Genomic DNA, 14962 nt, shown 5'->3' with positions numbered 1-14962 from the left:
ATTGTGTCCAGTTTTGGGCCCCACACTTCAAAAAGGATGTGCACAGATTGAAAAAGAGTCCAACAAGGAGCAACCAAAATCATTAAGGGCCTGGGAGACAATCTTATGAGGAAAAACTGAAAGAACTAGGGTTATTTAGTCTGGAGAAGAGAGGACTTGTGTGGGTATTTGAAAATAGGCTTCAAATACTTGAAGGGCAATTATAGAGCAGATGGAGATGGGTTTTTCTCTTTGGTCACAGAGTACAAGACTAGGAACAATGGCCTTAAAATGCAGCAGGGATTAGGTTGGAGATTAGGAGGAACTTTCTGACTATGAGGATGGTCAAGCATTGGAGAAGGCAACTTAGAGAAACTGTGGAATCTCCATCCTATTAAATTTTCCAGAGCAGGTTAAACAGTTGACTGTGAAGGTTTAATCAGGGATAATCTTGTCTTAAGCAGGGCCTGGACTAGATGACTTTGTGACCATGTAACCTCCAGCCCTACTCTCCTATGATCCTATGCATTGGGTGGTTATGGATGCTTTTCATCTATTTCTTTAACTGGTGGTATATTAAGGAGCCAGTAAAAATGAAAGAATTAAGCCAGTTGTAGGGATCTGAGTTATTTTGATGCATGCTATTACTTTAAGTGGACTTTTGGTATACCAACTGAAAGAGCTCGGTGGATATTAGAATAAGCATTTACTACTTCACTGCATGCTTTTATCACTATGCACAAATTATGCATGCACACTTGATCTTTCTGCACATTATTTATATTACTGCATGATCTGAAAGCAGCCGAAGTCCTCTGAGTGTATTTGGAAAATCATATCTGAGCTAGTACTACACACAGTAAGGAGCCTGCATTTGCTTATCACGCTGAATGCCATAGTTGAGCCTGCTAACTCCTTGTTATTTCTGCATGCAGTAAGGAATTCTAGATCTATTGATTACATGATTATACTGTAAAATTGCTTTACTATACAAATGCTGAAAGATGTTAGGAAGTGGGACTCATTTGATACTTCAGTCAGTCACTCTCATACTCCTAGACCTAAGTAGCATGTCATACAGTTGACTATGGGATGATGTTGTTCTGCCTCAGATGGTTCTCTCTTATGTAGAGAGGATGAAGCTCTTGTCCCAGTGAAGTAAGTGGCAAAACTCCCTCATGGACCTTAATAGGACCAGGATTTCGCATTTTTATGCAAATAAAAGTGTATGCCTATGTCTAAGGATTTCCACTGTTAGACTTAAATTTAAAAGAAATTTCAGAACTTAGAAAAATAAGACTGGAAAAAGTATGAAAGCAGATTGAAGATCATATCACGATCCATTTTCTTAGTTATTTGTTATCTGAACTTAACTAAATATTTTTTGAATAAGCCAGCTACTTTATCTTATATTAGAATTCTGCCTAACTACCCTACCATATTTCTAGTAGGAACAGAATCAAGACCAAAGTCAAAGCTTCTGTAAATCTAAACTTAATTTTATTAGAAGATTTATAACAAGTCTTTACTTCACAACTGATTTTAGTTCACAGCTGAGTAACTTTTCTTCTTGCATATTTGTACACAGAGCTGAAATCCATATAAGTAGACCTCACGAACATCAGAGTACTTTTTACAGTTGTGACAGAGGGCAGCCCAGAAGTTTATTTCTGAAACCTAACAGCCTCAGTGGCTTGACCTGAACACCTGTGAAAATCAGCTTATCTGTTGGGTGTTATATTATACTGGTGCCATTCCATTTTTCATCCCCTACTGACACCTCTAGATTTGTTAACAGAGTTCCTGAAGTCAAACCAGCCTTAAGCTATCAAGTTTACGTCTCTACTTAAGTAGGTTGAATATTCCTTACAATAGCTATTTATTCTCTTAAAAATAAAACAAGAAAGAAAAAGAAAAAACAAAAGCACCTTGCCTTTTGTGAAAAGAGACTGTGATTCATCACTTGCAACAAATACAGAATTCTTTCATCCATCATATAGCGATTAGAATACAAAGAGAAATGTCTGTCTTGTTTTTAGGTTTTTACACAGCTTTGCTACTACTTCAGTGAATCCTACCATGATAAAATATCTGGATGATTATTCATCATTACTCAAAACTTCTACCAACATAAGTTGATTGGCTTCTTAATTAGTGCTATTCTGAGCACAAATTTAGCTGATCATATTTTCTACATAGTAAAACTGTTTTAGTCATACCAAAGTAACGTGTTTTTCTAGCCATATAAATATGTTCTGTCAAAATTAAAATTGCTGCCTTGGTGTTAGAAAAATCAGACAAAACATGAACTTAGTATTGAAGTGAAGAAAAGCCAAGATTTGCTAAGTTCCAGGGGTTGCATTTTGTTCAAAGATTTCACATGTTTATAAAAGTCTGTAATGCTGCTCTGCTACTACTCACTCCCAGCCCGCTTTTCCTCCTTTACTTTCCTGCCACAGCTTTGATGTTACCAGGTATTGGGAGGTGTAAGGAAGCCCTAAGACCAGCAGTAGCTCCACCGGGTGCCTGGCCAGATTCCACCCATGCAGGGTTCCCCTGCTACACAGAGGTTATCCCTGTGGATTTTGAGGACTTGTCAGGGGTTCCAGTTGTTAAAGCCTAGGCTCCTTTTTTCTCCAGCCATGCCTACTGTAGCCCACTAGTAAAAGGTCTCAGCTTTTGGACTTTAGGCCCAGCCCCAAGGGCCACCTCACATCTCTCTATAGTTCTCTCTCTAAGCTAAGGTCTGCCCCTCAGCTTGGGGCTTTCTTTTAGCCACTATGTCAAAATAAACATGGAGGTTGCACCCCATGCCCCTATATGCAGCCTCCCTCTCCCCTGTATCCACAATTCAGTCCTTCAAATCCCAAGTCCGAATCAAATCATACAATACACCAAAAGGCACAAGCTATCTGCTCTGCAAAAGAAATAAGAAGTCTTACCCCTCTGCAGCCCATGGGCCTTACCTGCCTGGAGCTTCCTCTCCTAGTTCTCCTGAGTAGCTTACATGTCCATCTGCCCCAGCAGCATGCATACACACCATTTATCTCCCCCTTGATAAAGCCCTAGGCTGTTTTAAATCCCTAACCCAGCCTACTTTTGGTCATCTAACAGTCCTGCTGCCTCCCAGCATCTAGGTGAAGCCAGCCTCTAATTAATCCACTGCTCTTATCATTGATGCCTGGCTCAGGCCACCTGCACTAATTCCTTCAATTTTCTTCCATTACTGGCTGCACCAGTAACAGGTGCAGGGGTTTCCTGTTACAAAGTCCCATTTCTTTTTATTTTGTATTGTGCATTGTATTAAGTTAGTCTTGCTCCACACCAAAATCTTCCATTAACCATTCAAGAGAAAAGAATTTAGGCTATGTCCACCGGACAGTCCCAGAAACAGAGTTGAAATGCCCAAGCTAGAAGCCTCACTGTAGAAGCACAGAATTTATTACAGTTTACATTAACTCTTCTGAGATCAAGGCTGTGCCTGTAATCAGAATCTAGCCCTAAAATCTAGTATATATATATATGCCATGTAAATTATGTTTAACTTGTTTGGTATCACAGCTCATGAAACTGTGTTTATGTATGCAGTTTTCTGAAATGTACCAAGCATACATTGCTGATTACTTTCAAATTTAAAGGAAGAAGTATTGATTAGCGAAAAAGCTAGATACAAAATTTTAATAAAAATCATGAAGGAGTCTACTAATTATGTACATAATCAAACAGATAATTTCTTGAAACCTACTTAAATACAACTTTCATATAAATTAAATATGCTTTTATTAGCACCTTAGATCTCATAATGCAGTATCAGAGCTAAGCAAACATCATTGTCATATTTAAAATAATTTCCAGTTGTCCAGATTGTCAAGGGGTAACACTGGATAGCTATTGCACACAGAATATTGATCCAGTCTTGTGCTTTATTCAGATAAAGGGCTTATCTAGCAATTTTTTGGCACTCTAAACTCATTTGGGAAAGGAACTGATGGTTAGGCCCATACTATTCAACCAATTAGGCAAGCAGTTATTGAGAAGCTTTTACATAATTTGGAGATTCATTCTCCGTATAACAGGACTGGGCCTCAGGGATGGCTGTGATACCAACTGGTGGCCATGTAGCTCCTGCTCTGCCCTGGCTCCCTGGGTACCCTTCCCTTTTCTCCCACCTGTCACACCTTGATGTAACTAGTTGATGGGTAATAAGGGAGGCTGCCCTCAGGTCCCAGATTGAGTCCTTGTCTATCTTTTGACCAGCAGGTCTCTTCCAGACCCCACTGATCCCAATCCTATCCCTGGAGCATTAAGTGAGCCTACTGGCCTGTCATAGTCTCTGACCTGCCATACAGCAATATCCCCATGCCTTGCAGGTGTTGCCATCCAATCAGTCTCCCTTCTTGAGGTCTTGACTTCCTTGGTCTCTGCCTTCTTTCTATTGGTGGGCCATTTAGGTCAGATTCACTGTGTGGGACCTGGCTTCTGGGCTCCAACTTAATTTTCACTGTCTCAGGCTCTGGTCTCTGCCCTTCTTGAGCTGTGGGCCCCCTGTCCCTGGTCACTGCTCCTCTGGGTGCTAAGCATAGCCATCTTTGCCTCAGGCCACTTCTCCTCTCTTAGGGATCAGGCATCTCAGCCTCTAGCTGCCTTCATCTTAAGCCGAGCCTCAGGCAGAGCTCCAAAACACTGGTTTTCCCTTGGTACCTCACTCTGGTTAACCACAGTACCCCTAAGGAGCCATACTAGGGTTAACCAGAAAGCACCCCACCTCGGGCATCCCACCATGGCTATCACATATTCCCCTTAAAACCATTCCTAAACTACCAGTGAACCAAATGAAAAGCATAAGCCCTCTAGCTATAACTAAAACTCTTAGCTCAGTAGCTGTATACCAAAACCCCATCCTAGGTCCTAGTCCCCTGCCAACCCTCAGCTCCTTACTTGTTGTTTCTAGATATAGCAGGATTGCAGCTCTCAGCAGAGCCAGTACAAGGGGTGGCAGGAGGCACTGCAGCCACAAGGCACTCCAGGGCTACAGTATTCACTCTTATGGATGCCTGCAGGGGGTGAGGTGCTACGCCCAGCCCCCACTTGCCCTGGCATCCCTACTCACCCACTGCCTCCTGGGATGCTGGAGGACTTCAATTTAGGTGGAAAAACTGTGGAGATTGGCCACAAAATAATGGAACAGGAGCAAAATTAGGCAGATTAGAAATAATCCTGTCCTGGAGTGGTTCAGTCGAATAACAAGTACTTTAGACTGCTTAAAAGGGTTTAATGGGCAGCCAGTCCAGTGGCTAAGAGCTCCAGAAGCCACCTAGAATTAGCATGTAATGAGGCCATCAGTAAGACAGAAGTGTTAATGGAAAGTGAGGAGCAGTGGATAAAATACCAGAACCAGTTAGTTAGAAAAGTAGTCCCTGGCCATGTCCTTAAAGTCCATATTGCATTTGTAACCCTTCTGCCAGGCAGCAACAAGGGCCAGGTTCAATTTTGGGGTACTAAATATATTTTACCTTGGCTCAAGCCCCCATCCAAACCACCTGGGAAACACTAAATGAATTACTATGGTGTCCTCCATAAACAAAAAAACCTCACCTCGCAAGCAGTGCAACACAAAAGACAGATTTATTACAGAAAACAGAAAAATGCCAAACGCAACATAAAACACTATTAAACTACAGGACATAGTCTATAGGTTGCGCTGCACCAGGGGAAGCTGCTAGAAAGCATGGGTCCTTCTGCAGTGCAAGGGGCCCTTCATTGCTCTTGAAGGAATGGTAGCATGCCAATCTTTGCTCCCACAGAGAAGCTGCATGTGTGGGGGGAGTGACTGCAGCTCTAAACAGCATGCACGCACCCCAAAACTTCTGGGTTGGATCAGATGGCCTGCAAAACAAAATTTCAAGAAAAACTCCAAAAGGAGCCAGGTTGATTAATGGCTGCAGCTGGCCCAACCACACAACTTGACTAGAGCAAAGCACCATCAAGAGAAATGAGGGGAAAAACCAGGCCCACCCTTTAGGCCTGGGCTACAGGTAGTTTGGGTCACAGCTCCACAGGAACAGAAAGTTGCAAACCTCAACTCTAGCCCAAAACTGGCAGGATTAGAAATTACCAGGTTGCAACCCTGTTTAAACTGCCAGGCCTAACTCCTGGCCAGCAAACCCCAAGGAACCAATACTCTTTTCCCCAGTATTAATCCCTTAAAACCTCCGAAGAACCAAGGGGAAGAAAAGGAGGAAAGAGGAGCCCTAGACACTGGGACAACCCTCCCTCACTCTACCTGAGGTTCCCTTTTTGTTATCTGCAAACTCTATCCTTGGTGGAGACCAGCCTAGCTCACCTATGACATCACCCTAGCCTTGTCCAATTAGGGAGCTCCACACTCTAGTTCCTCTCCCAGCCAATCAGCCTGAAGCATTCTCTGCTTCTCCTGGCCAAGGAGGCCAGAGGGTTTTACATCTTTTCCCCATTGTGGTGGGAGAAACCTCCCTAAGGTTCGTTGTTTAGCTGTAATTTGATTGACAGACAACGCCGGTAAAGAAAGACAGCTGTTTATTTGCTCGAGCAAAGACCATAAAGCCAGCAAAAGGCAAAATGCCCCCCGCCCTAAGGGTGAGGTGATCTTTTATACTTATTATAACAAGGCAAGACTTTATGGTTAACAAAAAAAAGCAATACTTGGGCGGTGCTTTTTAAATCTTTGTAACAGCATATTTCTATTAAGCTGAACTAGCACTTTTTAAAAAGCTAAAAGTTAAGTAACAGTAACATTATAATATGTTAGCAAAACCTTACACAGTAGTAGATACTTCTCAAGGACACAACCAGTGCACCCAGAACAATGGTTTCCCTGTCTTATCTTACTTCTTGCTGTAGCTGATTTTTCAGCACACAGACACAGAGATACTTGCTGTTTTTAACTCAGAAAATGCTTAATACAGTTAAAATGATTACTTGACACAAGCAAAGGCTTAGCTATCAATCTGCCTTGTGGTCAGCTGCATTGCTAGGCCACAGGTCATGCCTTGTATTCAGCTGTAAAGCTAATACTTCTTAATAATCTAAATTATTGTAAACCTAACAGTATGCTTATCAGAAAACTATTCTATTTCAGGGTAATAACAAACCTGCGCACTACACCATATAGAGGCCCCAGCTTGCCAACATGGCTAAAATACAGGGGCCTTCTTGCCCATGTAAAAATAAGACACGCACACAAAAGCACAATGTACAACCATGTGTGTGGGTGTTACACGTTTTATTTCTTTATGGGAATGCACATGTTTATATGACCTCTATCAGTGCTTGTAAACTACCTATTTTCTGTTAAATAAACCTGATTCTTCTCATACTAGTAAGGGGGTGACTAGAAAATAACACCAATAGTGTATTCCTATAAGGCACATGGTTAGTGAATCTTCACTGTGTTCTTATGAATTTAAAAACAACCAGTAATCAGCTAAAGAAGCAGAACAAAGGTAACTAAGGGTTTTTGTTTTTGTTTTAAATTGTTCTATACATAACCATCTGCTTGTTCTCTTCTTATGTCTCAAAGAAAGAAAGAAAGAATGTTTTTGGTCAATGACTATTTGGCCCCCTGAGCAGGCAATTCCTTTGTATATTTGTTATAGAAAGAACAACAAAGACTCTCCCCCCATCCCTCCCTCCCAGAGTTGCTCCTTCCAGTTATCTAAGGCTCCAGCTTAAGTTCAAGCCCTGCTATTTAACCTTCTTCTTTTCACAGTAAGGATAGTCCCTGCTGAGATTCTTATTCCACATTACCCCAAACATAATCCCATATTAATCTAATTACCTTCCTCATCCTAGTTCTTCAACAATATTTGCTTCTCTTCTCCCTCCTAGCTCTCACAGTCCTGTTGTGTACCGTATCCAGTTCCTTTATGTCCTAACACAGCCCAGACCTTGGAGCACTATCCCCAAAGCATGCACAGAGAGAGTGAACTCTGCCTTCCACTTGGAAGAGACTGAACCTCCCCTCTTCTTTCTCTGTCAGTTTTTCAAGCTTTCTTCTTAAGCTACATGAAGGGTTTCCCTGTTGTTTAGGAGAGCCTCCTGAGCACAGTCTCTTGCTCTGAGAAAGCAGCAAGGGTGAGATTTTTCCAAAGCACTCAGAACTGTGTAATCCTGCTCCCAATGAAGTCAATGGTAAAATTCCCATTGACTTCAGTAAGAGCAGAGTTAGGGCAACACAAACTTCCTTTGAAAACCTACTTTGGTCTCAGAGACTTGCAACTAAAATAGAATAGAGTTTGATTGGGGTCTGAAATGAGGAGGAAACTCAGAATTGTAGATGAAGAGATAGCACAAGAATGTGTGATGCCATTCTTTCTGAGACTGAATAATTTCCACAAGCCACTCCTCTAATGAAATTATAGTAAAGCATTGCATTATGGTTGTACTGGGGACTCAAGAGATTGCAAACAGCAAGAGATGTTTAGAATGTGTAAGAGAGAAATCTCCTGTTCAGAAAAATTATAAATGAGTTGTTTATCATGCATGGCACCTGGGATCCAGTTAAATGAAGAACACAGATTGCAAGTGCTCAAGGGAATCTATTAGCAAAAATGTCCTGCAGTGAGACTACTCAGTAAGGTAACAAGATCATTTGTAATAAGGGTAGCCCTAAAAAAAGAGAAATCTCTGATGTGTTCCTGCTGTTCTGGGAGAAAGCATGACTTATGGACAGACAATATTAACAACTGAGCACGAGGATGGAGAACAAGGGGTCCTTCTGAGAAGATTGATGGTGTTATTTTATACCAACCAGGTATGTAGGGGGATTACAACCAATATGTCTCCTGACAGCTGGTGGGAGAGTTATTTATGCTACATCAAAAGCCATCAAACACAAAATTTAAAAAGCCCACAGCCTGGAAAGCCAGGGGCACAAACAATAAAGGAGCAGGGTTTCCAGGTCTGTGCCCCTATATGGGCTTTTTAGAAGATTATATCAGCCATTTTCTAACCACAGCAGTCCCTTTTCATTTAGTGAACATCAGCAGGTGTTTGATGGCAGAAGTCTCCCTAACCATTATCTGCTCATGATTGTTAGAATCTGAAAGAATCTGTGCATATGGATTCAAAATTTACAACTCTTAAAATTATCAGAGGTTGCCTTCTCCCCATTTGGTTCACTGTACATATGGCTGAGAGGGGTGGGAGGAAGCTGGTCAGCCAGTGTTAGATTCCAAGGACCAGAATATCAGTTCCAGAAGCCTTTAATAGGAGTCAGATCAGATGCAGAAGCATCTGATTTGGGTAAGTTTCAACTCCCATAGAAGTGAATGAGCCATTTTCCACTGAAATGAGGTTGATCAGGTACCAGAGAAAAAGACAAATTAATTTCATAGCCTAGCTCCTGCTGACATTATTCTCTCTCTTATAATGTTAGAATAAAATTCCAAGTGAACCATGACTTATTTTTCCTTTAACACTTATTTTTTATTGACGTTTTAGGTCTTTGGGTTGCTCTGAAGTAATGGGAAGCCAATGGGAATTAAGCTCCTAACACCTTCAGGCACTTTTAAAATTCTAACCATCTGCTTCACAGAGGCTGTATTGCTTAATTGTTTAATGTTTTATAGAACACTTTTTGATACTCTGAAGGAAGGCTTTAGACAGGGATGGAATCTGATTTCTTAATGGGCATGGTAGATTAGTGCAGGATTTGTTTTGATGCTGCATTAAGAATTCAGCATTTGGCTTAAAACTTGCAATCCTATTGCACACTGATTGTGTAAAACAGTCCTGCTGATGGGAGACATCACAATGATCCTATACATAACCACATGCTTGTCATCAAATTACCTCTCAAGGAAAGAAAGGAAACATTTTTTGATATTCATTATTTTTAACCCCCTGATGTTATATGCAATTATAAACAGTACAGTTTTTAACCTCTGAGCAGCCATATCTTCAGGTTTGACAGCATCTCTCAATAGCGTCCTTTTAAAAATAGTCCTAAGGGGCAAAAAATACTATTGATTTCTTCCAGAAGCTCAGCATTTACATGAACAGGAAATATGCACTAAGATGGTCTGAGCAACTACCTACTGCCAGGAAATTTAATATAGTAGTTAATACCCTCCAACCCTGAGGATTAGCAAATTAGATATTTATAAGGAACAATTCTCAGCTAAGACATGAATATTTCTTATTTTATCTACTGATCCCAAACTTTTTTTTTTTAATGTAACAAAGGGATTTTTTTCCTTAAAATAATTATTGTCATGGGCAAATATATTGGTAATCTTCTGAAAAATGATAGGTGGTATAGGAGTAAAATTTCAGTACAATGAGGTGATTAATGCTCTTCCCTCCTCTCAGCTCTTCCTGATAGACAGCATTGTCATCAAGTTTCTTTAGCATGCAAGTTTAGCAAGTTTAACTGAAAATATTGAATGAAGTCAGGTTTTAGGCTGGCAATAGATTAGCCCTCCCTAGTTTTGTCACCTTCTGTTATAAATGTGGTCATGGGCAACTGGTGCCTCCTGAGCCTGGGGGGAGGCAAACGCTACCAGTGGCATTGGTGGTAGGGCCGGAGTTGGCAAGCATCTGCAGACACCACCACTTGTGTTGGAGGGGATGGCCCTGTCGGGGGGGCATGTCGAGCACCCACAGACACCCCCCAGCAGCGTCCCTCCCGTGCCCCTGCTACCAATTGCCTATGAAGGTGATCAGCAGAGGTGCCAGTTTTCTACCAATTCTCCTACAAACACAAGTAATACACAAAGTCAAGGGCACTCAGGGAAAATAATTCCTGCCAAGATAAATGTCATGGCTGTTGTATTTGTTAGGCACTTTTCCCTTTTAATCCTTTTCAGTCTACAGTGTTGCTGATGCACTTCAAAATTTGGCATGCAAAACCTTGGTCCTCCAGTGATGTGTGGCTGCTGGCCAGAGCATCTCTACAGCTCCATTTGTGCCCTTGCTGCTCAAGCATGCTGAGAGCCAGGAGGAGCTAAGAAAGGGCAATTTGCAGGACAATGTGTCCCACAACAAAGTGCACATGCAGGGGCGTTCACTGAGGCACAAAGTAGTGGGACAAATTTTTGCAAGCACATTTGTGCCTCTGCAAGCATACCCCCTTGCTTATCTAGACATGGCCACTGAAGCCAACTTAATTTCATAATAATAAGTTACTGTAAAACTAACATGAGTTGTCAATTTTGGTGAAGTGATAAGTAATAAACTACCCAAAATGAACATGAGTCGCCAATGTGACAAAGTGATAAGTAAAGCCGACCACACTCTTTCATGCATTGGAAGGTGCATCACGAGCAGGTCTAAGGAGGTGATACTTCCCGTTTATGTGGCATTGGTAAGGCCACAGCTGGAGTACTGCATCCAGTTCTGGGCACCGCACTTCAAGAGGGATGTGGATAACCTTGAGAGGGTCCATAGGAGAGCTACTCGTATGGTTATGGGCCTACAGGTAAGATCCTACGAGGAGAGATTGAGGGACCTGAATCTCTTCAGCCTCCACAAATGAAGGCTGAGAGGGGATCTTGTAGCCATCTACAAATTCATTGGGGGGGGGGGTACAAGGAATAGAGGATCCTCTGGTTACCAGGGTGTAACCCATAAATTGCCCATAAACTGACAGAGCCCATAAACTGACAGAGAGCAGATTTAGATTGGACATTAGGAAAAATTTCTTTACAGTGAGGGTGGCCAAAATCTGGAATTGGCTTCCAAAGAAGGTGGTGCTCTCCCCTACCTTGGAGGTCTTTAAAAGGAGATTAGACAAGACAGGCATCTGGCTGGGGTCATCTGACCCCAGAACTCTTTCCTGCCCAGGCAGGGGGTTGGGCTCAATGATCTACTGAGGTCCCTTCCAACCCTAAAAATCTATGAAAAATCAGGTGTAGCCAATTAGATAAGTAGCCTGATACTGGGTGCATCTACACATCCACTCTAAAGTAGGAAGGTAGGAGAAAAATCTTCCCCCTGAAATCCCAGACCAGCTTCAAATTCATAGGTTATTGCTACTAGAGTCATGAGGCTGAAGTGGTTCTCACAAATGTTATAGGATTCCTTCCCTCAGCCCAGCCATGCTTTATTTCCTCTTCCTAACATGTACTAGTGCAATGAAATCCCTGCAGAACTGAGCTCTGTACATACACACTTTGTGCAATTCTCTGTAACCTTACACCTGTAATCTACATAATATGTTGCTAAGGGAGAATCTGTAGGGAGGTTGTGGGACCTCCATTACAGGAGGTTTTAAGCAAAGGTTAGACAAACATTTGTCTGAAATCATTTTGATCAGGATTATTCTGCTTGGAACAGACAGCTTGACTAGATGAACTCTTGAGGTTCCTTTCAGCCTATATAATCATCATTATAAAGATAGAACAGTTGATTAAAAATAGTGTTCATGGAATCCTTTTAGGCTAAGTACAGACAGTCAAAAAGCCCAAGGCTGAATCAATTCAGTCTTTGCAGGTTAGTCTAAACTGCAAAGATTGCACCAATAAGCAAATGAACAGGAATTCATTTTTGATTCAAGAAATACAGCCACATGCCTGCTGTGGTTCAAACCAGAAGCCAGAGGAGGTGCTAGCGCACCGCTCTTTGACACGTAGCCAGCATGGGCTGTGTGTTTGCTTCCTCTTTCTGCTCCCCCGAGGTCTCTGGGATTGGCAGTCCACAATCACAGCAGCAAGACTCTGCAGGGTTGCTCATCACTTCCTCTTCCTGCTTCCAGGTGCCTCTGGGATTGGTAGTCCACAGTTGCAGCCAACATTAAGTAAGCAGGGCAGGGCAACTCTGCATTTGAGGAAAGGGAAGTTTAACTCCCGCTACCTGGCCCCAGACCCCATCTGGGGTTTGCTGGGGGAGGGCAGTGAGCCAGCCCCCACAGCTAGGAAGCAGAGGGGCAGGACCAGCCCTGCTCTCTGAAGCACACAGCCCAGCCCAGGGCTGCAAACTGCTGGGATGCTGGGGAACTATGATTTAACTTGAACCAGGAAGGGGTCTGGGACAGAAGCTTCTTAAACCAGTTTGATCTAAATCAGTTAAGTCTGATACTACATTCAACCAGGGTTATCTTAAACCCAGTACCATAGCGGGAGGGGTGAGCAGGGTGACTGCCCTGAGCACTGAAGCCAAGGGGTGCCAATAGTCACTGCCCAGCTGGAGTTGGGCATGGGATAGAGCCATAAACAGCTTGTTGGGGGGGGCGGGTTCAGAGACAGGGGAGGGTGGCTTCCATCACTGTGTGCACTCCCGGGCAAGGAAGGTGGGGTGTGTGCCCCCTGGATCTGTCCACGGGGCCAGGCTGGGCTGCTTCTGCGGGCTTGCCCTGGGCCCCAAACTTCCTTGCTATGGTATTGCTTAAACCAGTTTCAAATAAGTTTATGTGCACTGAACTTCTGTTCTGTTATAGGTTTAAACCAGTTTCTGATCACTTAAAACCAGTATAACATCTGTCCCTAACCTTAAAGTTTATTATTAAACTTTGAGTTGAATTAGTTGCATTCCTTGGTATTAGTGTTTTACTTTGTTTTATTTTAAAGATTTTTATAATCAATATTGCCTTATAGCATTGTATTTTATATTTTGTTTAGGTGGGGAATAAATTGCAGAGAACTTGTATTGCTCTTCTGTAATTTCTGAGTGAACCTTAAATCCTGCTAGAGTCATGGTTTCAATGTTTGTCTGTTGGCAGCTCACTCAGTAACTGTTTATTGCCATTATGAAGTTGTTAAATTTCTTTGTCCATCAATAGGTATCTTTTTTAACTCATGCTGTTTTTAAACCACTTTCCCTGGCAATCCGTGAAGAGCAGGATCCTGTCTCAGGGCAGACCTATTGAAAAGTTTCATATTATAATCAGTTAGCTATGAACAAAGCAAACATTGTATTCACAACACAGTATGTTATAGGAATTTCTATGAACTCTATTTGGAAAATAAAGTGCTGTGAATCCCATCACTCTAGGAGGTAGAGTGGAAGGAAGTGTAACTTTACCATATATAAATAGGAAGAAAAAAACACCAAAAACCCCTTGCATTATTATTGCATCTCTCAGAAAATTTAGTTTAGGTTTAAAAAGAAATCTTTAGTAAGCTTCCACACTATGATTACTACAGTGGGTTAGAAGCACTTGTGATTAGTATGTGAGACTTCAGCTGAATTTCTTGATTCCTACTGCTTTCTTAGAAGTCTCTTGAACCACAGCCCTGCCTCTAAGAAACAGATTTTGCCCTCTCTTACCTGATGGCAGATTCCAGGGGCCTGAAGGAAAATTCCACTTATAATTTGAGTAAAAGAATGTAGATTTACTAAAACAATAGTAACTAGGGCAGGGCAAATGAGGAGCCTCCACTCTGACTACTTGGGGCGGGGGGAGAGGGACAGAATTTCCCCTCCCCATGGAAGTCTTTACCATAGCAGGGACAGCCATGTGCTGTAGCACTAGCAGCTACATTCTCTGTGTAGAGATCCCAGGCATTTAAGACACCCCTTCCCCCATTTTCTGTCCCCCTGTCCCTATTTTACAGTGGCCTGCATATCACACACACCCTGCCCTTGGCCCTGAATGTTATTTTAAAACAAATTCAACAAACTTCCAACGTGCCTTAGATTGTATAAGATAGAATCTGGACAGCAACATGGCAGTCTTTTAGGCTAGGGACAGCCATTCAAAAAGCCTGAGCCTGAATTGATTCAATCTTTGCAGGTTAGTCTAACCTGCAGAGAGTGAACCAGTTTGCAAGTGGATAGATATTTGGCACATGCCTGCAGTGGCTCAAGCGAGAAGCCTGGGGGCGCTAGATCAGCCCTGCCTTCCACAGGGAAGCTGAGCGGAGGAGGGGGAGCATGCCCAGGCCCCAGCAGGCCTGCCCCAGCAGCTCCCTGACAGTCAGGAGCAATCCCAGCACACAGGGCTGCCTGGCCCCAGAGGAGAACTCTCCCCCTCTTCCCTCTCCCTCACCACCGTGGAGCCAGGAAG

This window comes from Alligator sinensis, unplaced genomic scaffold, assembly GCF_000455745.1.
Source record: "Alligator sinensis unplaced genomic scaffold, ASM45574v1 scaffold45_1, whole genome shotgun sequence".
In the NCBI taxonomy this organism is placed as follows: Eukaryota; Metazoa; Chordata; order Crocodylia; family Alligatoridae; genus Alligator; species Alligator sinensis.
This window is presented reverse-complemented; position numbering follows the sequence as displayed.